Source organism: Osmia bicornis, chromosome 6, assembly GCF_907164935.1.
Source record: "Osmia bicornis bicornis chromosome 6, iOsmBic2.1, whole genome shotgun sequence".
In the NCBI taxonomy this organism is placed as follows: domain Eukaryota; kingdom Metazoa; phylum Arthropoda; class Insecta; order Hymenoptera; family Megachilidae; genus Osmia; species Osmia bicornis.
The window spans coordinates 8,293,949-8,318,912 of NC_060221.1; the positions used below are offsets into that span (position 1 = coordinate 8,293,949).

At 41.8% G+C, this 24,964-nt stretch overlaps 1 protein-coding gene across 2 annotated transcripts in view; it reads left to right on the plus strand.

Moving 5' to 3' along the window:
- Positions 1-24,964, plus strand: part of LOC114874895 (bifunctional heparan sulfate N-deacetylase/N-sulfotransferase) — a 241,748-nt gene that overhangs the window by 135,139 nt on the left and 81,645 nt on the right. The window contains exon 1 of one of the 2 annotated variants that reach the window (XM_029184616.2): positions 714-1,482. The exons of the other annotated variant lie outside the window; for it this stretch is intronic. The gene's annotated coding sequence lies outside the window, so the exon portion shown is untranslated. Of the gene's footprint in view, positions 1-713; positions 1,483-24,964 lie in introns of those variants that run through there. 2 annotated transcript variants of the gene reach the window in all.

Below are 24,964 nucleotides of genomic sequence, written 5' to 3' on the forward strand. Positions count from 1 at the left end.
CGTTACGCCTTCTGCAAACGATGTCTATTTACGATGCGATAACGTGGAATCTTTAAAAAATTCAACATCGATATTTTATTTCAAATCTTTACATTTCTCAAAGGGTTATTACATAATACCAATATAATTAATAGAACTGCTCGCTGCCGCGAGTGTCGATCCGCAGTTGATCGAACATTCCGTCTCCGAGCAGTTGAAAGATATCCACCCAAAGGTGTACGTATATATATCTGATAGCTGGCAGCGATTTCTTAACGAGCTGCTTCGTTCATCTCTCACGTACAAGTCGGTCGGTATTCGCGAGGGTCGCAATCGGTTCGCCGCGAGTGCAAGCGCGTAGTACATCAATATGAGGATCGCGAGACGATGCGTTTGGGCGCGACCGCGTGCCGCGACTGATAGTCTGCGCATGCGCCGCATTCCCGTTACGTCGCTCCTTCTCTCTCCACACGCGCACAGCCGTTCCGTCTTCCTCGCACAGCCTCTCTTTCAATGCTTGTCGCCGCGTCGGTGGGGATGGACGGGTCGGTTAAAGTTTACGGTGAGACGCGAGGAGTGTTCCGAACGAGGGAGTAGTGGGGCGAAAAGAGACGAAGGGACGAGAGGAGAAACATTGAGAAGGTACTCGGCGGGGCAGAGACGAGTGTACGGTGCTCGGTGAGACTGTAGGGAGGGGGGGCCCCGCTTGTCGGGCGATGCCACTCAACTGAATCCCCGCTCTGTCCTCGCGGCAGTCTGACGCCGGTCGCGCACTCAGCATGGTTGGATTTTCTCGCAGTTTTTCACCGGTTCTACCATGCTAAAGGCGACCGTGGTCGATTGGATAGTTGGATAGTGCGTGGTGCCAGTGTACAACCGTCAGTCGTTCGAGACCTTTCGCGAGCAAGTGTCGAACGCGTGCTTGGAAACGAGAACGGGCGAGCGAAAAAGACGCCAGATGCTCGAACCTAACCTCCAAAGACAAAGATGACTCGGGACGTTACTCCGGTTCGCTCGTGGCCGCGGTGACGCGGGAATCGTTCATTCCCTCGTATCGTTTCCTTTTCGTTCCCGTGAAACGTTTCGCAGCTAGTGTTCCCTGTGCCGTTCGTTGCTCCGATACCCGTACACGTAGTCGTTGCCCCGTGATCGCGCCTAAAGTGAGTCGCATGACAGCCGCGGTGGATGCTCGTGCGTCTTGGAGCCGAAACAAAGACGGAAAGCGTGCGAAGAACAAAAGAGAACGTAAACCGGCTACTATGCGTCCCGTCGAATGACAAAGGATGACGAGTGACGTTCTTGTTAAGAAGTGAAAGAGAGAGGCTGATAGAGTGAATGGTGAAAAGGTACAGAAGAGAGGGGTTACGAGAGGGACACGGTTGTCAACAAATCTTAACCGGAGATTTCTCGGAAGGCCGTTTCCTCGAAGGTGGCTGGTGTTTTTGACCTGGACCAGCGCGACTCACCGCAGCTTCTCCGAATCGCCTGCTTCGTTCCTCATCGGTGAGTCGAATCATCCATTTTGAATTTGTTTACGGGCCATTCGAAAACACGAAATGAAAATTTTCTTGCGCCACCTCGTGTTTCCCCGTCGGAGCATAATTCTTCGGCTGGTAAAAAATAAAGGAACGACTCGGAGCCATGTGTGCGCGTCGCGTCGGTGGGGACGGGGCCGAGTGTAAACAAGCGCGGTCCTTTTAAATGGCTACATATCGCGCTCCGTTCTGTTATCTGTCTGACGCAATTTCGTCCCCGTTTCCTCGTTGAAATTTATTCCTTGTATTATGAACGCTCTGGGAAAATGTAATCGCTTTGAAAATATGCGAAGCCTCATTAGTATTCGTGTTTACCGAGGAAAAACTATAGACCTTGATGACAGACAGGATGTTTATACGCGGTGGCGTTGCATCTTTGCCATTCGCCATTCGTTAGACGATGTCACGTGGTGACGGAACGGGCGGGAAGATTAATTGCTTCGCGACGATCGTTTTTCGAAATCCTGTCAACCGGCGAAGGAGAACCGTTTTTAACGATTCTCCAGCATTTCCACCAAAGAAGATCGTGCAAAAACTGGTAATATTATTCCTGTTCGCGTTACGCGTGCACGTGATTATCGTTGTCTGTGTAGATAGAAGTTATCACTTGGATTACAGAGTAACGCGCGATTTTCATGGTCATTGGATCGTGATTTAACGAGACATCAAACCACGCGTGTGCGGCTGAAAAATTCGACCGCTTTGCCATTGTGCACGTTCACTTAATTAATATTTGTACAGTAAGTGTAAAAAGTGTTCGGACATTGTTTAAAACAGAATATTTAAAACTCATTTAAAATTGGACCAAATGACTCGAGGTTTCTTCAGAAGTTATACAAATTAATTTACTAAGATATGTGCTTTTGTCGTTTAAAAAAATTACAATTTATTGAAATCGTGAAAGAAAATAGTGAAGGGTAATTTTTCATAATGAAAATTTGAAATATTTCTTTCGTAGATTCAAATAAGTTATGTGTATGCTGAAAATTTCATCGAGATCGGTCAATAAAAATTTCCGAAAATCGCGACTTTTCGTTTAAGAACGTGACTAGTTATGTTCGAAAATTTTCGGAAATTTTACTTAATTGTAACTTCTAAGTGCACTGGCCGCTCTCGATGAAATTTTCAGCATACACATAACATGCTTAAATTTATAATTGTCATATTTTAAATTTTCATTATACGCTCACATAAAAATTACCCTTCACTACAACAAATTGTAATTTTTTATATAAGTAAATTAATTTATATAACTTCTCAAAAAACCTCAAGTCATTTGGTCTAATTTTAAATGAGGTACTCTATTTTAAACGATATCCAGACACTTTTTACACTCACTGTACGTACGTTTTGTTTCACCGATCGAACACGTAAAATTACGTGTTTGATCTTTCGTATGCAACTAACATCGCTGCTTGAATAGAAATTACATTTTCCGATTTATTAATATCTATTGTATCATTTCCGAAGGATAATTCATTATAATTACTCGTTATGTAACGATATCGACGCGTTAAGCGAATAAAAATGAACCCTCCAAGGTTCTAGCGTTTCATTATCTATCGCAAAATGAGACATTATATTTTTTTACTCCGATCTTCGAACGAAGGGAGCGCGAAAAACTGGCATTTAAAGCCATTTCAATAGCGATGTTTTTACGTTCCTTAAGCGGTATAATCTCGTCAGCTCGTTTATGGTACGGTGAACGAGATAAATTATGCATCGTAACGTTGCATCGAGCAATCCGGAATTATGAAATCTCAGAATGGATATCTCATAATATAACACCAGCCGTTCGTGCCATCGAGTTTCATTACGGAATGGAAAAAGAAGAAAAAGATATCGTAGCCTAAGGCACGCTATTTCTTCTGTTTTTCTTTTCTTTTTCATTTCTCAGTTCAATTGAAGGTAATGACGTGATACTCGACGCGTTATTCGCGGAAACACGGATATTAATTTCATTATTACTCTCTTGGCTCGTTCCTCTCGTTTGTTGTTACGTTTTTAAGGAAGGTTTTTCGCTCAACGAAAAACCCGCTCATTAAGGGAACAGTTTTACGTTCGCCGTTTTGTATTTTGCATAGAACTTACGCTTTGAACACCGTGATTAAAGACTTGTGCTCGTTTCGAGGCTCCTACTTTCGGAGTTTCTTTTACGAGCCGGCCAAGACACCGTTGCAACGCGAAAATGACAATCTGAATGCGAAATTAGACGGGCGACACTTTAGCGTGGATAGGCGTTCGTCTTGCCTCCGTGAAACATGCGAAGAAAATACGCGAAAATTCTGATTTTTTTCCCGAAGAAAATCGACGAACCAAGTTCTTGAAACAACGAACCACCGAAGCTTTTATTCACTGTTATCTGAAATGGGTATTTAACACGTTGAACGCCATGGGGGTCACCAGTGACCGGCCCCGCACCTTACACACCTCTGAATAATTAAAAGAAAACAATAGAAAAACATTATTTTAACACTAGAACTACCGACGTTTCATGCACACTAATTTCTAAGTTGAAAATAATACAGAAAATTAAATAAATACGGGATGAAACATAATTTAATATAAAATTTATAATTTAAAATAAGAAACTGGAAAGCAGTCATTTTCACCCCTTTGGTAGTTCTAATGTTAAGTAATATTGTTATGGTACAAATAATGTGAAATGGCAAAAAGAAAGGTTGAAATTTGAAATTTGAAAATTAATTATTACCATTCTTAGTAATTAGAGCTTCAATATGTCCCCAAAAAATGCCCAATTTCACTGTGGCGTTCAATGTGTTAACAGATCGTTTGACAGGATCAATATAAAATTTGAATTAAGTTGATAGCTTTATACAATTTTACTAGTGGAAAATTAGTTACGATGTACTTTTTGATTTAAACCGTGACGACTTTACAACGTTATTGCAACGATTAGAAATGATTTATAGCTGAGAAAGTGACGAGCCTACACGATTAGAAACGGTATCTATCGGAAGATCGTGATACGGCTAGAGTGTGGTAGTCAGTATGTAAACAGGTGCTAATATCATTAGTTATTGCGATACGTTCGCGATAGTAATATAGAATTAGTTGTAGAGAGAATCTTATTGCACCTCGTTAAATTGATAAATGGAACCTTTGAACGTTTGTCGAAAATCGTTCAGATATGGATCACGTGTCAATCAGAGTGTTAAAAAAATAATTTAAAAAATGATATATAGATATTTTGGGGAGAAGAAAAATAACGAAAGCAGAATAGCAGAAAATTTTTGAGCTCCGAGATTTCACTCGACCTTAGTGCTATCCTTGAGTGCTCCATCATTTTTTGACTGAAACTTGCCCTCCTTTCCAGCGTCGAACGAAACGCATTGAATCTTTGATGCCACTCCACGTCGTTACCCCAAAACAGAGGGGGAAATAGATTTAATACCATTCCCCATCGTTTCTACCCGACTACAAACGGTGTCTTAAACTTCCCTCCCCTGCCTCGCTATTAGAATTCTCTCTTTTCAACCAGTTTCATCGCCCTCTCTCTCTTTCCCTCCGCGGAGTACCCCACAGATGTGGAATTTTTACTACATCCCCGCAGTGTAGATCCCGGTGAGGGTTCGTACAGGGTTGCATTAAAGGCGAACATCGTTTAAAGGTGACCACACCAGCGGGGATGTTTTCAGGAAAGCAGATATCGGAGTCACTGATCGATTTTCGGTATCATAGCTGGTACTTTGGCACGTACGATTTGTTTATTTTCCAACATTTCAGGAAATAAAATTATTATCAATAAAGAACGCACGAGTATATTTACCACACTTATTAAAATCATCAGCGTTACGCGAAAACAAGGAAAATGATATAAATATCCATCGTATCGAACTTTTAATTAAGAGACAGAAGTCTCTTGTAGATAATTTTATTTTCAATATTCAAAGTTTCCGGATGAGAATTCTTATTAGTCAACGTGTTTTTGAGACATCCCAGGGCCGGCCCTGGGCCTAGGCAGACTAGGCGGCCGCCTAGGGCCCCCATAATACGATTTTGCATCTATGAATATAAGTAGAGTAACGCTTATTTAAATATTAATCGATGTAAATGCAAATCTAAATTAGTTATACAAGCTTTAATGTTAATTTTATCAATTTTATTTGAGGTACTTTTTTTATGTCATATGTGAAGGGGCTTTTTGGAGCTCTCCTCGGACCCCCGAAATCTCAGGGCCGGTCCTGAGTTTTTCCTAGGTCCTCTCTGCATTTCCTCTCTTTCTTGTTTACCATTCTCGTTAATGAACCAACAAGCCGCTGGTCGCTCGTCTGCCTCGAAGATCCTCGCATGATTGCGGAAATTCACGCTCGAATTGACGCTGTTTGACTGTTTTTGCAGCTCGTCCTCTGTACATGCAACAAAAACAGGAAAACTTGCAGAGGTACAGTAAGTACTGTCTTTACTGTGCGGTATAATTACGCGTTTTATGCTTTGGATTGATCGAAGCGAGATCTTCGTTAGAATCAAGACCTCTCATTCTAATTAAATACTTTGGTTTAATTATCGAAAGGTCTATTGATTGCTGTTCAGTAGATAATCACTGGCATTGATTTAATAATCTTCTAATGAAACATTTGGAACTTTAAACTTCCTTTTAAGTAAAAAATTCAACCGCTTATAACTTTTTCATTATTCGTTTGCGCAATCTGGGACATATCCTAATTTTGGTTCTACGGGCGGTGAAACATGGAACTGCAGCTAAACATTTTATTGTACGCTCGATGTAATATAGTCGCTTTTGATATTCGAATTTAGAGTTTGCCCCCTGTTACAAAACTTCGTATTTCGAAGCGATCGAGGAAAAGAAATACGGGAAAAAAGGATGACCGACCGCGTACTTTGTCTACAACCATTTATTTGTCCCAGTGACCAATAAGCGAGTGCCAGACGTCGGCGTTCTTAATGCGATATTCATGCGAGCGTTACCGTGAATTACATTTGACCCCGATAACCTCGTCCGATCGCGGGTTCTCAATGAAACGACTGGCTAGAACGTTCGCGATAACCAACTAAGCGACGTTCATAACCTTTTGCGAATCCTTCGTAGGGAACGGGGCTATTACGCAGAACCGATCGATCCGAAATACTGTTCAAGATCTTCATAATCGCATTCCTGGATCGTACGCTTGTCCCCGTATATTTCGCTCGACTTCCGGTCTCGCCTATCGAGCAACTCGCCGAATTTCGTTATCGATGCACTTTCAAAAGGCACGCGCGCTCCTTTATGGCAAATTATCCCCCATTCACCTGCAGGGACTTGCACTCGCGTGCCATCGACTCGAGCGTGTTTCAAGTTTCCCCGAGTTCCCTCGAGTTCCGGAAACGACCACGAAGACGGCGTTCTTTGAAACGTTGCTAAGGGGGTGTATCTTTGGTACCTCCGTTTTGGGGCTTTCTACGTTTGCCGATTATCTTGGTACACGACGTATTTTAATTGCTACAAAGTTTAGAAATTGTTCTTTATTACGAGTTTAAATCTACTTTAAAATAAATTCAAAAGGAGATAGTATTCTTCTTTTAATTTCAAAGAAATATTACAATCCAGGTTTTGAAATTTAAAAGAACTTCGACTTGGGATCATAAGCTACCCTTTTTACTTCTGGTTACACGCTTTTCTTGCTGGAACATTCGTTTCTTCTTGTTCCATTCCAATCCTTGTTTTTTCCGCCAGCGAGTTAGGCGTACAGCTGGGAACCGTGGTTCTTCCTTTCACGGTCATCTTCGGCTGGAAACTTGCCGTCGGCGTGATGCGAAAAGTTTGAATGGTTTCCTTGAAGCGGCTCTTCCGTGACGACGTTTTATCCCGTTGCATGCAAATTTGCTCGTCGCACGGTGCCAGCAGCGTTCATCGAGTTTGCCAGGCCACTTTGACCGTAGGGCGCAGGATTTCGTCAAGGAGTAATCGAGTCCTCTTCTATCTTGTTAAACGATTCCACGTTCTTTCGACCCTACCGCGTTCCCAGGACACCGTACCGCGTCGTTCTCTATGCTATCCTGTGAACTGATTCGTTTCAGGGTAGTGGAAGGATGGGTTTATGTAAATGGGAGTGGGATGCAGCGTGGATATAAACGCGAAACATCCTCTTCATATCGAGGGATGATGGTTATTTTCTAATTAGCTCTTCTCTCGTGTCCACCTGGCGTATTTCGTCAGCTTTACAGCGAAGTTTAATCTTGATACAAGCTTTAGACTGTTTTCAGCGTAATCATTGATATGTTTGTAGTTAATATTAACACTTTGACTTTGATAGAATCCTTTGCATCGTTTCTCTATGGCGTGCCGGTTATCAGTTGCAATTTGAAAATTAGTAATTTGCGGTGTAGGTTAATGGAAGCTCTCGGATGTAATTCTATCAGTAGGCTCTGTTACATCGCTATACTGATATGACGTGATGTATCATGGAACGTTTACCGAAATGCGAGCATGATACTTCTGTTTTCAAAACCCTTTGATGAAAGCCACGTACACCGAAGTGACTCACAAAAGCATCATCAAAGATTCAAAGACAATACTAGCTAAAGTTGATGAGAAATCTCGACACTGGATTTATCTTTCCTGCTACCTTCGTTTCCGCGACTTTGATCAACGATGCGCTTCGAATGATGCATCGGATAATGAGCGTAATCCGTTTAATAAGAATCTTTCACAACGCGAAACTCGGAGCTGTAGGTTGCATTTAATCACATTAGTTAACGAGCAACTGCGAAAGAGACTTTTTTCCTTTTTTTTCGAAAAAGTTTCGAGAAGATCAAGAGTAGTCGTTCCGTTTTGTTACCAGTAACGATGTTCGTTTGCGGATCATTCCCGTCACGGGTTAACGTCTCTGTCAACGGGCAGAAATAATTTTCGAACTGTTCCGCGAAATGTGTTCCTGTAACAAAAAGGAAGCGAAGGAATAACCGTAGGTTCTGAAAGTTTCCCAGAAACGACGGGAAACTTTTGCTTTGAAATCTCCGCGAACCCGAGCCTTCCCTTTGCTGTTAATTCTCGTTTCACGTTATTTCGTGGACCTTTCCAATTTTCACCGAATGTAGCTCTTCGAGAGAGTATTTTTTCATTCAATATTTTGTATCTTTTTTAATACAGACTTTTGAACGTTTATAGATATTAAAATTTTACCAAATTTTAGTAGATGCCCTATGATTGCGAAGTGGAAGTGCATTCCGCGGATAAGTTTCCGAATGGTCCCTCCAGAATTAACTCAGGTTCGGTATATAACTTAAATTGACTACAAGAAATCGATTAAAGTTGGTTTCAGAGCTAGATGTCTTATGGTTTCTGAGATATCGTGGTAAGAAATTTTTGTACAATTTTGGGACTACGTATGCGCTATTCGATACTGCGCATGCGCTATTTGATACTGCGCATGCGCGATTCAATGCTGCGCATGCGCTATTCAATGCTGCGCCTTACTGCCAACTCTGAAACCAACTTTAATCAGTTTCTTGTAGTCAATTTAGGTTATATACCGAACCTGAATTCCCAATTTTTTGGGGCCCATTCGAAAACACAGCCCATTCTGCGTTTATATTTTTAATATAAAAAACATCTTCGATAGGTTTGTTTAAAGTTATAGCCTTTTGGGAATACGTGGGATAGCTGGAAGTTAATGTACTTAAGCTTCCCTTGTAACTTGTTATCTAAAATTCCAGCTTCATCCTGTTAAGCTTAGTTCGAGATCGTTTCTGTACTCCCCGTGCAGTGTGTTTAATCTTAAACCAATTTCCAAACATAATTATCATAATTTTCGCGGCGAAAGCTTATGACACGTAACGCATAATGTACTGTGAAACAGGGACAAAGATTCCGGGTGAAAAAAAGAGATAGTCCTTTAGAAACATCAGAGTCCATGCGTCAGTGTTTCCCTAATTAAATTCCTCAAGATTTCCACGTGAAATTTAATACCCCTGAGAATTCAAACAATTCCTCGGGCCCCGGTTGTACCCGAGGGAAAAAACAAAGGTATTCCTAGCCACGGAAGAATAATTCCCCAACGGTGTCATAATTATCATAAAGAGGAGCCTTGGAGTTCTTAAGTAACGACGCCAATTAAACGGCGCCACGTGCGCCTCACATTCGAGGAACGTTCTCTTCCATAATAATAGTCGCGTTTATTATACTCACGTACGGCATCGAGATAGACGATTATACGATTCCGCGTACTTGTTATCGAACGCAATACCTTCCTCGCTGTTTTAAATAAAAGCGTGAATGTTTTATACATAAGCGAGGCTGAAAGTTTGTAAGTCTAATTTGGCAGGGTGCAGATTTTCAGAATCATACGCGGTATATACCTGTTCTGAGGTATTGAAATATCCAATCACGAGTCAACCAGCGAAATACAAAATTTTCTTGATAAAAGGTTTCACGAGTTGCCGATGTAATTTCGTAGCAAGAAAACAAGCGAACGGGCTTAGTCAGCGAATTCTTCGATTCGACCCTTTACAAGGGCCATCGACCCAGAGCACATAACGCTTAGCGATGGAGGAGATGGAGTTAACCCAGGGCAGGTAGTCGATGCACGCCAGGTATGCGTGTTGCCCCTTGTGTTCCTGTTGCAGCTTCCTCGTCCATTCTACGCCTCCTCATGGTCTCCTTCTTTCTTTCCCATCACCTGCCCTCCTTTCCCGCCCTTTTCCCCGTCTCGACGGACCGATCGCCAGGCCGGCTTCATTTTCCAATCCAGGCTATCAGCTCGTTCAAAATGCTCGTTCCGAAAGGGTGAAATCGAGGATACAAGGCTCGATGTTTCCATTGTAAACCTTCGAATTAAGAGCCTTTTGTAACCGGCATGAAAAACGATCGACTACCGGGAAATTGTACGCGATCCGATGGTTCTGTATAATTTGTGGGACACAGGAATTTCAAATCGACTCGGCGTTTATGAAGAATTAAAATACTGGACTGTTTTATGGTCTACCGGGCATCGAATTTTAGAGAATAAATTTCGCGCTTGATTATCGTCTAGAGTAAATCACTGTGGTACGTTCAGCATTCAAAAGGGTATAAATGGAATTAATTTCCCAAATTCGACGGGCTTCACTTTCTCGAAAGCGGAGGAAAAGGCATGCTGAACCTTGAAGCGCAGAGCCGAGCGAACGCATTCGACGAGATTGCACCGCGTGCGCGGTTATTTATAAGGCTTGAATCAAAGCCCGTGGATCAGCGGTGACGTCGATTTTCTCGAATTAAATAATCATAGATTGTGCCCGACGCGCGCAAGCTTTGGATTGTTGGCCGGCCGAGGATTCCTCGTCGAAATTGCACGTTCCTCGCGTATTTTTAGAACTCGTTGCTGGTTGGGAATTCGCACGGAACCGGACAGAGGGGTCGGAATTTTCCATCCGTTTTCGCTGCATTCTGATTTCGCTTTAAAACGCGTGCACACCGATCCCCCCCAGCTCGCGATTATTCCCGTGATGGATGGAAACGAGTTGCTTGGTCCAGCTTCGGGTACCGTAGCAATTTCGCGGAAAATTTCGCGTTTTTCACACTGGTACGCCCGTTTTCTCTGTTACAAACGAAATTTTAACCGTACACCCTCGAAATAGACGGGCGTTTAATGGGTCTTTAGCGATCAATTAAAGCGATCAATTTTATAGTAGCTTTGTAACGAAAGCTCGACGGGTAAAATGAAAAAGGAAAGAAACGTCAATTGTAATCGCTATTACGTACGGAAAGTGAACATCCGTAGGCGCCGTTAGCGATCAAAGGATGAAACCTTCGTAAAGGAAAGGCTGGTTCTTTTGAACAGGCGATTTAATCAAAATTCTCGCGTTCGAATTCACCGCCAAACCGACGAGAAACAGAACGTTAACACGACATTTCGTGGGAACGCGTGTTGCCGTTTCAGGACAAAAGCTGCCACGGGTGGCGTGCAGTTGCAACGTTCCGGAAAGAAAAACGACCGGCGCCTCTCGAAAATAAAAGTACGAAAAAAAAAAAAGAAAAACAAGAGGGAGAGAGAAACGGCAAGAATCAAACAGGAGCGAAAATAGATCTGGTGAAAAATTGACTTTCAAGCCTGGCTCGACGCTTTTCGTTTCGTCGTAACAGAGATAGAAAAGCCGTCAAGCCGCAAGGGTGATGAGGGTGGACGGGGATGTTCAATAACCCTCGACGAGTTTCGATTCTTTTGCATACTGTCTGGTTTTCTCATTACCTTGACAGCAGCGCGTGATACGATCAAGTATACATAGAATACAATGATACGCGAGCTAATGTGGATCTAGGTTGAATATCGTTCCGTAACGTAAATCATTTCTATTGTAAAATTTAATTACGTCCAGGGCAAAACGGCGGACACCACCGCGATCGATTGTAATTTGCGAAGCTGCTGTAATTTGCAAACCTAATCGCCTGTTGCGGTCCGCGTGTAAGGTATAATACAGGTTTGTCAATCGTATTACCGTATTTGATAAAGTTCGTATTAACGTGTCCATTAGCGTGTTACCCGTCGGTGCAGTTGGACGGAATTGTTGTGGTTTATCGTTTCTAAATAGAAGATTCAATCGAGCATCGATGATACTTCGATGATAGATTAAAGGGTTAGGTCACTCTAGAGCAAGAAAAAATGGGTATATCTTGGGAATTTTTCCAAATTCTGTTAGCATGCCTTCATTTTACAACTAATAAACTTTATAAATTAATTTTTGTATAGTGATTTAAGTCAAAATATGGGCTCTGCAGCATTTCTTCGATTTTTTTGATATATTGATTTTTGCAAAAATGGAGTATGTTTTAAGAGAAAATGTAAAATTTCAAGAAAAAATCGCCAGAAAATTATTTATAACAAAAGAACTATACAATATTATGAACAAATCCAACATAGTTCGGTAGAGAATTTAGTTTTGAATATACTATTAAATTTTCAAATCGATTGGTGATGATCTGTTTGATTTATGAGTCCGGCCAGTTTGAAAAATGCGTTTATAGTTTTCAGTAATACTCGCCAGAATTCGAAATTCGAGATTTTTCCCACCCATAATCTTTTGCCGTATCATTTTCAAGACATTAAGACACCTTTTAAGTAAAATAAAGTTTCGATTTTTCCAAAATTCTAGAGTAGCCTAACCCCTTAAATCAAGACGCAGCATCGCTAAACATCTTTTATTTACAACACGCTTTCCTTTTTGAAAAACTATTTCAAGCTGTTGTCTGATTTTCATCCGCATCAGCATCGTTCATTTAGTAAGAATCGCAAAACTTTTCGAGTAAAGAGTTTGCGATGAAACGAAATGATCGAGCCGTTTGGTCGAGCCCAATGGAGCTAAATTAACGCGATTCACTCGGTGGATAAATCGCGTGGCTAGATGCACCTTAATGAAGTCGCGAAGCGAAAAATCGATGTTTCCTTTGTCGAAACAGTTGGGCCGGAAACGGGTCAGGATATTCGAATCGGGGTAATCGTTGCTCTTTTAACCGCGAGTCGATACAGGAGCGTGCCGAAATTACCAATCTCGGGGATCGATAAGCGATTTCATTGGAGAACAGCCAAAATCTATTACATCGTAGCCGTGTTCCAGGTAAATCGTTCTGACTGGTCGGGCGTACCTAATAGGGCAACGATGTAATCGTCTTAACTTCGATTTTCCAATTGGCTCTTCTCCCGCAAACAATGCGAGAGAAAAGACCGTCTACCGGAGAAAATCGTTTCCGTGCAATCATCGATCAACAAATATACTCGGTTACTTTCCACCAAAAATGATCAAGATAAGAATAATTATCAATTTTAACGAATGCAAAGCGATTGAAATTTCTCTATCTGATAAGAGAAGCTCGCGATTCGATTGAAACTTGGCACAATAATCGAGAATTCCAATATTTTTCATTTTCTCGCAATGCAATTTCCCCCGTGCAATTAGTCGAACAAGATTGACGTCTATAATGGTTTGAAATTTCAACTGACGATTCACGATTCTGTGTTAGAGAGAAGATTAATTTCCAGCAGTCATTCATACGGACAGTAGACGATACAGTTTCTATTTAGATTTGCTCGATCCTCGGGCAGAGTGTTCGGTTGCCAACCCCTGGCACACAATATCCCCGAGTAACGTGTACACTATGCACCGCTGCAACATTGTGTACTCACGGGATGACACTTGCAATTAAGTCGACTCTCTCCGGTCGGTCACGAATACGTCACGCCTCGCAGATGTACCAAGTAACGGAGTAAAGTGTCCGGCATTTGGCACCGTATCAACGGCCGTTCGGTTTTTGAACTTGATCGTCAATCGAATACCCGGAACAGAGAACCGGTATATTTTTCAGTGACCGATTAAATTAATTTTCAAAACACTCGCGCGTACGTGTCTCGCTTCGGTTTATCTCGCAGCTTTCAGAACCAACCACGATCTTTCGTGATGCATTGCCCGTGCAAACTTTCTCTCCGTAATTTAACGCGTACACTAAGGATTACAGAGGAAAAACATGCATTACGAAGCTGGAAATATGAATAGACGGGAGCGAGAGTGTTGCGGCGTTTTAGCTTTGCTTGGATAGACGCGTCGAATAAACACGGTTCCGTTTTTCACAGCTGTCTCGTGGAAAGCTTTATTACCCAAAGTACGTAGAAACTTTTCGTTATTCCTCTCGGTGTTGCAACGAAACACGTGTTATAAAATGAATATTTTAACAATAAAAGTACGCTAAATTCTGCGGTGAAGCTTGAGCCGATAAACAGGAAGCAAAGAGCGTCGGACAAGCCCGCTTTCTCTCGGATCTGTTCCGGCGAGAGTAGGTGGTGAAAAAAAAAAAAGAAGCGTCTCCCGTTTCAAGAAATCGAGAACCGCGGGGGCGTATTAGCGAGCCGGATATCCGGCTTCTAGATATCTCCTGTGAACGTACGATCGAACGAGAAAGTAACGGAGAAACTATCGTGTAGAGGAGCGAAGTGAGAAAACATTTTCTCTATCAGAGTGACGTGTCGATAGAGAAGAGGGAAAGAGGTTGACGAAGAGAAATAGGAGAGAAAGGGAGGACTTTCTGGCTAGCTGGTCTATTTAAAAGCATTACGATGCTGACGGTCGGGATACTGTGTCCACCGGTTAAGTAACCGGTGATGTAACGATGCAATTCAACCTCTTTCCCCGTCCTCTTTGTTCCCGTGGTCGAAGAGAAAGACGAGCCAGGGTACAGCGCGGAGAGGAATAGAACGACCAACAGCTCTCGATGTCCATTGGACGAAACTGTCGGGGGAGATGTGTTTCTAACGCGTCCGATGTTGGTGCAACGGAGCACATCTGCTACGATATAATCTGCACCCGACGCGCGACGAGGTGAACCGTGCGAAGACATTCACGTTGCTACACTATCTCTCCCTCCTTTATTCAGTTTTGTCGATTGGATTTGTGGCAGCCGCTATATACCTCTCCCTATACTTCCCTGCTGACAACGATGCTAAACGACACTCGGCCACTTAAGCAATCGACACTCTCGCTACCGATACAGGCATCGATCCACCGCCCATTCTCTTCTGCTTTGAAATGGATAGGGCGGGGGGGATTTTGCACGGTTAACGATCGATTTGATCGAGAACACTTGTATCGTGAATTGGTAACGGGTATGCTAATTAGCGGGGTGGCTCGCCGTTGCCGAAATCTGGGTCACTGGTTTGCGAGTGCTGCTTTATGATCAGAATAGGATATTAACCCTTGGAACAGCGGGACTTGGGTCAATCGTGACTTGAACTTACAAAATGTATACAAGGATATTAACCTGAAGTTAAATATATGTATCATTTTTGAAGAGACAGTATAAAGTGTAGAAAACGAAATTACATGGTCCGCCATCGGAGAGTTAAAAAATGTAGCACGAAACTTGATTTATTAGGTGACCACGGATTTATTTCGAGATAAATGTAATTTTTTAATTTGAAAATGTTTCCAAGTTTCAATTTTTGTAAAAAAATAAAAATGGGAAGGTGAGAAAGGTAAAGGTTCGATCCGAAGAAATACGAGGCGACACGAGGTTGGACACGCGCGAAAAAGCGATCACGGCCGTAGTTAAAACCATCGATCTTTCGCTCTGCCTTCGCGGTTGATTGATTAACGGACTATTCATAGCGCGTTTTATGCCTTCTATTTCTCGCGCGCGCGTTACGAAGCACATCCATCAAAGCGGTTCATTCCGAGGGAGATGCGTGGAGAGGTAGAGGAGCATTCATGAACTCCTACGCGAAACAGTCTTTGTGCTCGTAAAACGAGCGTTATCTTTGGTTATTGATTCGCAGCCAGCCTGTTACACGGAATCTAACAAACGCAACATGCTTCTTTCGGCTCGCAGCTTAATAAAACGCGTGACGCGCGTTGTAACCTATCGATAGTTCTATTCAACCGTGCTGCAAAATTCAATGAAGAAATTCGAAACCAATTTATATGTCAGTTTTCTTCGAACGAATAAAATTCTCTATCTACCTAAAAAAAAAAAAAATAATTCTAATGATTTTATCTCTATTTCAAATAATTTCTAAGTAACTCGAGTTACGAGCATGCTCTTACGATTGAGAAGAGAAAATGTCGGTCCAATCAGAATTCATAACTCATCGACGAAAAAAATAGAGGCTATCCTTCTGTTGACCGAGGTAAACGAAATGAAAAAGTCTTGGGTTAGGTGGGCGTAATGGGAGGGAGGGGGTGGAGATATTGGATTATTACCGGGACGATCGCGAAAGGAATATTACGACGGGACTCGTGCTCGCAGATTAGCGTCGTAAATCTCCAGAGGTTACGGCGTGACTGTGCGCGCGTTCCCTGGATAGAAAAATTTACCTTAAGGATGGGACATTTATTTATTACGGGTCGGTGATACGGGCGAAGCCGAGCTAGTTATCCTAATACCCTCGTAAATCCAGCGCGGTAACGCTCGATGCGACCGCAGCCTCTCGCTTCGCGGACCTTTTCGGAATCTGCGTGTCTGTAAATAATCGAGCTAAATATCTCCTCGAAGCATGGTATTTTAGAAAAAAGAAAAAAAAGTTCACTCTACCGATTAACGCGTTCGAAGCGGAAAAATGAAAATTTCGCTCCAGAGTATTCTCTGTATTTACATTTATGAAAATAGTCTACTAAGGTATACCTCCTTCGAATTCACTCCACTTTTCATCCCTGCAACCCTGTTTCTCGTCTCCGGGGTTGCTAAAGGGTGCGCGCCGCGCTGTCTCGTCGGAAATTCGCGAGAGAATAAGGAACAAGAGGAAGACGTAACGAGGTTTGTCGACGCAGATGTCGAAACGCTAGTCACCCTGTGTGAACTCCCGAACCAGAGTGTCCGGGACAATAGTTTCGCGGGCACGAAATGCAAATAGCCAAGCTGCTTTCGAAACGTTCCTGTCGGCCGTGTCAGCTTCATAATTCGCTGGAACTTTGACATCAGGAGGTTAGAGGGAGAGAAAGGGAGACGATCTTTGACCGAGAATCTTGACGGAAGCGACAGTTTCGTGGAGACTTTTCGCTGGTACCGAGTTCACCTTCGTACGAGGTTCCTTCGCGGACAAATCTAATTCCGTCCGTAGAGGGGAAGTTTTAATTGCACGCGTAGGAACGTTTGAATTCTTAGGTGGATGGATGATCACTCTCTCAACCCGGCTCCAGCACCGCAAATGGAAATTACCGCATAGACAACTGTGTTTCTCCTTGCCAACCATTTGCTAGTCCGAAGATTCTCGCAATTCCTCGGGAAAGTCTGATCAACTGCGTAGTAATTGCTTTGCAACTCGTTTTCTTTCGTCGATGCTCGTTTCTGAAGTAGATCCTCTTTTTCTTACCAGTTTGTTCAAAGTAATTATATCGATTCAAGTTGGCGCACGTTTAACCCATTCAATCTTTCTTCTAGCAGGAAATTTCCTTCGGTCTCGAGAAAGAATTATGGCTCGTCCTACTTTTCAGAATTCCACCCCGTGTAAAGGTTGCCCTCCATTCACGCACGCTGTTTTGTTTAGAATAAAGAGGACGATGTATTTATAGGCTGCCGCAACTCTAAACACACGTTTTAAACAACCTACTCGGCTTCCATGATTTTTTTCTTTTCTTGATACGCTTTGATCTCGCGAGACGCGAGATATGTTTATTACGAAACTGCTGATATTTTGGATAAAGTTGACGATTTTCTTGTTTGCGCCGTAAAACTAGGGTTAAACGTTCAAGGGAGAAGGCGAGGTTCGTACACGAAAAAGAGCTTAAAAAGTTCTCTTGCTGGCTTCCAAAGCGAAATGGAGGCATTCTTATCCCGGATTTTTGCCGACCCTTGACCGACGAACAGAAGCGTCGAAAGAACGGGACAAAGTCGAGGGCGTCTACTCCCGTTCCGGCTCGCTTTCTGGACCGTGTCAGTGGGTCATTTTTCCGTGTTACTTTTGCTTCAACCCCGCAGCTAGACGGCACCTGATGACCCGTTTTCCCGCGTACCGTATTCGCGTCATCTCTCGCGATCGTTGGCATTCGTCCAGCTCGATTAACGCGTAACTCACCAGTCGATACGTCCCTGGCGTCGTGGCATTTCCCCGAGGAAACAATTCGAATCTACGACAATCTGATCTACCATGGCGCGTGTCTATCGTATTAAACGTTACGCGTACTCGAGTCTGTCGATACCTTGAATTTTCTCGACGTATCTCGAATAATCTGAAAATATTTATTGATCGATCGATAGAGTCTGGTTAATTGAAATTTATTTCAATCTTCGTAATTTAGAAGGGATTCGACGGAGGTATATAAAACGTAGATACTCGAGTTGGAGAGTAACCGAAGGGAAATCGACGATACTCGTGCGTTATCTGGAAAAGCAAACACCTGAGAATTGTTCACCTTGGGTATACAGTAATTGAAGCGTTCGTTCCATTGACTTAGCGGTTAGATAACGATACGCTGCGTATTTTTTTCGTGGAAGAAATTTTATTGGTAATTCCGGAAAAACGAAAGCAACGAACTCGAGGATCAAAGTGTAGCTTCTGAGAAGATCGTCTTGGAATTTCACTTGAATTGATCGAGATTCATCAGGACTTATCTATTTTAAATTTCCTTTCCAATCGATTTCCCAGAGCGCGCAGTTTATTTCCCCAAACAAAACAGAACGAATTTAACTTTATCTCTCGTCATCCGTTGTTTCATTCATTTCCCCGTTTATCAGCCGCAAACATCTCCGGCTATCGAACGTTCGATCGTTTTACACACGACGACAATTTACCGAGGCGCGAGGTCCGGAATTTACAGGTAGTTTTAGCGGCTGGCTCGTTCGAGAACGGCCGCAACGAATCGGGACGTTAACAAGAGATAGGATCGCCGGCCGCGTAATAAAGCGTCGATCGATCAGATTGATACATAAGTCACAGACAATTGGTAGCAACGGCGTTGTTTGTAATCCTACGAGGATGGACCGAAGTCACGGGGACGTGATTCACGCGGTGTGACGTGATCGGATTAAACGTAACGGTTCGCTTAGCAGCCTCTCCGGCAATAACGTGGCTAGAGAAGTTACAGGGCCGTGGGGCCCAGCTCCGGAGACGTTATCTGCTCGAATCCGTAGACGTCCACGATACCTTGCCACTCGATGCTCCTGCTACGGATTTGCGGTGTACTGTCGATAATCAGAGCGAATTTCTACGCTCCAGGGAAACACGGTACTTGCGGACATCCTCGATTTCACGATCCGCTTGTTACGCAGCGAAATGCGATCGATCACTGCCCCTTACTGGACAACGTAAGTCAACTGTTGGAGTCCACGTTTCACGTCTGCAGTTGCACTTCGTCTTAGGGGAGTAACAATTTTTGGCTAAAAAATATCAAATCTTATAGTTTTCGACCTGAAACATTCGAAAATGCAAATGAAAAGGGCTGTGTTTCCGAATGGCCCCACCAAAATTGAGAACTCAGGTTCGATATGTAATCTAAATTGACTACAAGAAACCAATTAAAGTTGGTTTCAGAGCTGGATGTCTTACCGTTTTCGAGATATCGTGGTAAGGTTAGGTTAGATTAGGTTAGGTTCTGTGTATGCGCAGTATCGAATAGCGCATACGTAGTCCCAAAATTGTACAAAAATTTCTTACCACGATATCTCAGAAACGGTAAGACCAATTTTAATCGGTTTTTGGTTGTCAATTTAGGTTATATACCGAACCTGAGTTCCCAATTTTGACCATTTGGAAACTTATCCGTGAAAAGTTTAGGAAACCACTTGTTTAAAAAATACGATTATATGAGAAAAATGTATTTGGCGTACTTTAACAGGTTAGTACGACGCCATATTGCTTGTACTCATCTTCTGATTGATTCGCATATCTCGGTTTGGTTAGGCTAGATCAAAATTTCACGTTGATGTGGTATTATACCTCTTATGGATTCTTTGATCGCTGCGATCAAGGAGCAATATGTTTTTAAATAAGGTAACCGGAAGTTACAGTCATATCAGCGAACTAATTAGAGAATGCGTCGAAACAATATGGCATCGTTCTAACCAATCAAAGTACGCTAAATACACTTTTTTTCACATAATCGTATTTTTTAAACAAATGGTTTCCCAAACTTTCAACTTGCATTTTCGAATGTTTCAGGTCGAAAATTATAAGATTTGATATTTTTTAACCAAAAATTGTTGCTCCCCTAAAACGAAGTTTAACCGCGTCCGGAAATTGATCGTAATTTTCACGCGGCATTAAATCGCGAGTGAATTTGGAAAAGTATAAATAAAACGTACGACATTTCCGAACACGTATCTGGTAATCAAAAGGCTATTCAACTTGACAACGAACGCGAAAGAACGCTGCCCTGAATTTTATTTTATTTTTTATTCGCCCTGTTCGATCGGATCGTCACGAATGGGAGCGTGCCAACCGTTCGGCCACGTACAAACAAGAAATTCATCGAAATCGATGCTACGTTTGAGGATTTTGATTGATCGTATTAGCTCGTCAAAACGCGACAAGAGTTGAAAGCGTCCGGGCAAATGTATCTAACGATGCACGCGACCGAGCCGATTAATCTGCGCGTCACGCGTCCCTGCCAAAGCCATAACGTTCACGCGTGAAAGAGATCAAAGCGCGGTTTCGCGCGATTTTGAAACCGATTTTACCACTCGTCCCCGCGATGAATTAACCCTTACTTGTCCCCGCGCAATCACACCTCCGCTCGCGATAATGATTTTAGCTGGCAGCAATAGATATCTACGCTTTGTTACTCGTTGTGTCATCGTAGTTACGTTGTCATCGTAATTAGAGAATTCTGGCAGGATCAGTGATTATACAATAAATTGCTGAAATCGTATTTTTTTATTAAGGAAAAGTGATAGTGCTCTCTTTTACAGTAAAAGCTGGATAAGTGCAAGAGAAATTGGGACCCAAGCATTGCACATATCCAGCCGAGGCGTTGATTCTATGTTGTTTATTCTATTATTATTGTTAGCTAACATCATAAAGCTATGTGAACCTGGCACCCGACTTTCAAAAAATTAACTTTTTTTTTTCATAAAACGGTAGTATATCGTTTGTAGTTGATTGTAGTAAAAATATTTTCGTTTGTAGTTGAATCAATTAATAAATAAACAAAATTGAAAAATTGACCAGCACCCGACATTGAGATATTTCAAATCGGTTTTTTGCATGTGATAGAGAATCGTTTGTAGTTGATTGTAGTGAAAAGAGTTTCGTTTGTAGTTGAATAGTTTAAAAGTTATGAGCAATTGTAAAATATTTTTACTACAATCAACTACAAACGATATACTACCGTTTTATGAAAAAAAAAGTTAATTTTTTAAAAGTCGGGTGCCAGGTTCACATAGCCACATCATAAAGCACCTAATTTGCAGTCAATATTTCCGCAGCATATTCTGAATAATTAAATAAATAAATATATAAATATAATTCAAATTATATCGTGTTTAATCAGCAAAATCTCACAAATGCGTTAGGAATAGTTTCATTAAGAAAAGATCAAAAATAAAAAAATTTTAACCTGAATTAGTTCTTGGTTCGCCAAGGATGATTCCCCCATGTGGAGGGGATAGTCACCTTGCACTTATCCAGTCAATCTTTTCTTCCTGTAACATTAAATGCTCCTTTAGACTTAAGTCATGCCATCAAAGATCCATAATGTCCTCGGAAGACGATACCATCGACGATAAAGTTAGGCGATAAGGGTGAAAGTCTTGCGATATTCCAACGTCTTCACACTCGATCCCCTTGTGTCCCGCGATTAATGACGAACGTTCGACTCGACGAACTCCACCAGACACGAGATTACGAGGCAGACACGCGGTCTCCAAGTTTTAATAGAGGAGCCGCGAAAATCGATCCCTCGGGCATGCAGGCGTGCAGGCCATTAACGGAACGTCGCGAACTCGAGTATTCCGGAGCCGAAAGGTAAACCCGTATATCGGTGTTAACCGGTACGACTATGACAGCCGTTAATGAGTAATTAAAACGACAGGGAAGGACCAACTGGGTAAAATCCGAGACTCGTCGATACGGTTGCTCAATTACGCGAGAATTACTCGTCTATTATGGCTGCTTGGCGTTTGATTGCACGCGAATCGTATTCTCGTATTCCTGCCATTGTATGCGATACACGTAGGCTAATTACGATTGATTAAAGCGTTTCATTACCTCGTGGATGACGACTAGTGCTCATTCGATGGTAATTGCTACGCCTTGTTTTCTCGTCATTCAGACTTTTGTTCTCGTACCATTCCAGTCGGACGCACGTACGAAGACTGCAGCTTGATTAGAACTAATTTGTCGATTCATTTTTTTCTGATTCACTAATTGTAAAGCACGTGAGTTTCGTAACAATTGCTTGAGTCGACGGGTTAATCGCGAACTTTAAATCGCGTAATGGGGAAGAAGAAAGCTAGCAGATAATCTTGTCGTCGAAGAATTTCAAAAGAACCCCTTCGGATTTTCCATTTCCCAAAGGCAGCAGGATTGATCGAGCTACTCGACTTCTTCCTTCCGCGTTTACCGGCACATCGAAATCATTACGCTATCCGTTCTTGACCCATTCGACCAACTTCCGACGGTCATTTCTCCGGGTTCTGTGGATCGATAACCGATCCAGATACGTCTTCCACCGAGCCACTCCGTTTTTCCATCTATTTCCTCCTCTCTCTATCACATTTCTCCGCGTTTTCATCTTCTTTTTCAACCCGTCCCCTTGTTCCCGCCTGCTCGTCGATATATTTCCAACGTTGGCATCGATCAGTCACCACTTTATCACCGCTGAAAACCTGCACACCACGCTTTATCGCCGAGCCACATTATGGCGATACGTCAGCGCCGCGGTTCTACCGGCATCAATTGCTATTCAAATCAACGCGAATAGGGATGACTGTCGCCGATGACGCTGAAAAGGTTGATGATGCAGGGAAACGTAACTTCAATACGATGCCGATCGATTCGACAGAGAAATCGACGAGTTGAAACGTTTCTTTGATCGGCAATCGATATGGATCGTTCTGTTCGGCAAATGTCAAGAATTTGATCTGCATTCTTTTATATCGATAAGATAAAAGAATGGTGATGTGGAATAACACAAGTTTTCTCTTCTGGCGTTATTTTATTCTCGTTTGTACAATTGTTCCATTGCGCTGTTTTGCCGGACCGTGTTACGGAAGAAGACGTGCAGAAAAGAGACAATGCTGACGCACGTAACTGATTGTTTCAAGGCCGTGACGATGCGCGAGTAAGTTGAAAGATCGAGAAATATGAAAGTCCTTTGGTCGAGCTTTACCAGAGACGGGGACAATGGAAAATGCACCTTTTATTCGCGTTGCAGTGGATGTCAAGGCTACCCGGTACACGTTCCTCTCTGTCCTCGCGACAAAAGAGGAGAAAAGTTTTATTTTCCTTTCCCTGATGATAGAAACGGGCAAATGGAAGTGTTTCATTTTCAAAGTCTTAATTAGCTACGGTGAAATCTTTTAAAATACCATCTTGTCTAATCGCTATTGAAAACGCTAGACGATCCATTAGAAAGAAGCTTTCAAAGCATCTTGGCTACGACAAACTGGAGTTAAATGAAGATTGATGAATGAAGTTCGTACTTGAAGCTTGAATTGCAATATCTTGGCAATTAGACGAAGATCCCGCCGACACCTATTTAACCCCTCGCACTTTCCTCGTAAACGGTTACACAAGAGATCCTGCTTTGATATTTCACCCACTTTCACTTTCTACTTAAATTAACATTAGTATTGAAAATAGAATATACAGTCACTTTCAGTGAAAATCGTCCACCCACAACGTATATTAATTTAACATAAATACAGTGATTGCGTACATTAAATTATTCTACATAAATAACTACAAAATGTAATCAAAAAGTAAAAGATTCTGTTGAATAATAATTGAGAAATGAACCTTACAGTGAAAATCGTCCACCTACAACAACGTTTGATAAATTGGAATAGTTATTTGATTTTGTAATTTTTAATGAGTGATTCTTATAGAATTTTGTGTGCTGAATCCGAATCTCTAAACCATTTTTATTTAACTTTTATAATTTCCAAGATAATCAATCTTAAACACAAATTGCAAATATTCAACTTTGTAAATGATTTATGCTCTTATAATAGCAGATATTCAGGTTCTTTTTTCTCCCAATAATTCTGTGGGATCTACCGAATAAAACGATATAAATTGTTACTACATTATAAACATGTAAATATGTTTAAATAATAATGGAAGTGGAAGAGCCTAAATCGCACGAATGTCTGCTGATATTTTTTATTATATTTCAAAAACTAACAATCTAGGAGAAAATCTAATCGTATCACACGATAGAGAAACATTTTTGCTAAGTATAACATTAAAGCAAGGTGTACAAATTATTTTGAATTCTTAATTTTTCCACTCTACGATTTTCTCTTGTCTGACGTAGATCGGGTCATAAAGTCATGGGTCCGCTGACCATTTCGGCATAAAAAGGTTTTTCCGGGCTTTTAGTCAGTCGAGAGACAGCGCTGAACTTGTAACAAGATTTCACTAAGTTTTTCGCCTCTGTACTTATTGATATACGGGCAAAATAAAAATTAATATTAACAGCACAATCAACGGTTATGATTAAATAAGATGCCAGGAATCAAATAGTTAGTTCTTCGAACTCCTTGGACTAAAGACGTCAGTAACCCAATATGTAGGATACATAAAGTGTTGAAAAGTAGATAAGGGCTAATGAGAGCCGGCCCGCCTGGCATGAGAATTTTTGGCCTCTGCCAGTCAGTCGTAGTGTTTCTTTTATTACTTCAAATACCTTAATTCTCATAAACCAATAGTACTTTTGTACATCACTTTCATCAATAAACTAATTTCCTCTGCAAATCGAATGAGTTCAATCTTGATTCGATAATTAAAGATACTCGGTAATTAGTTAATTTTACTTTTTAAATTATCTGTAAAGTGAACATTGAACATTTGTTCACAAACGTTTATAAATGGTCG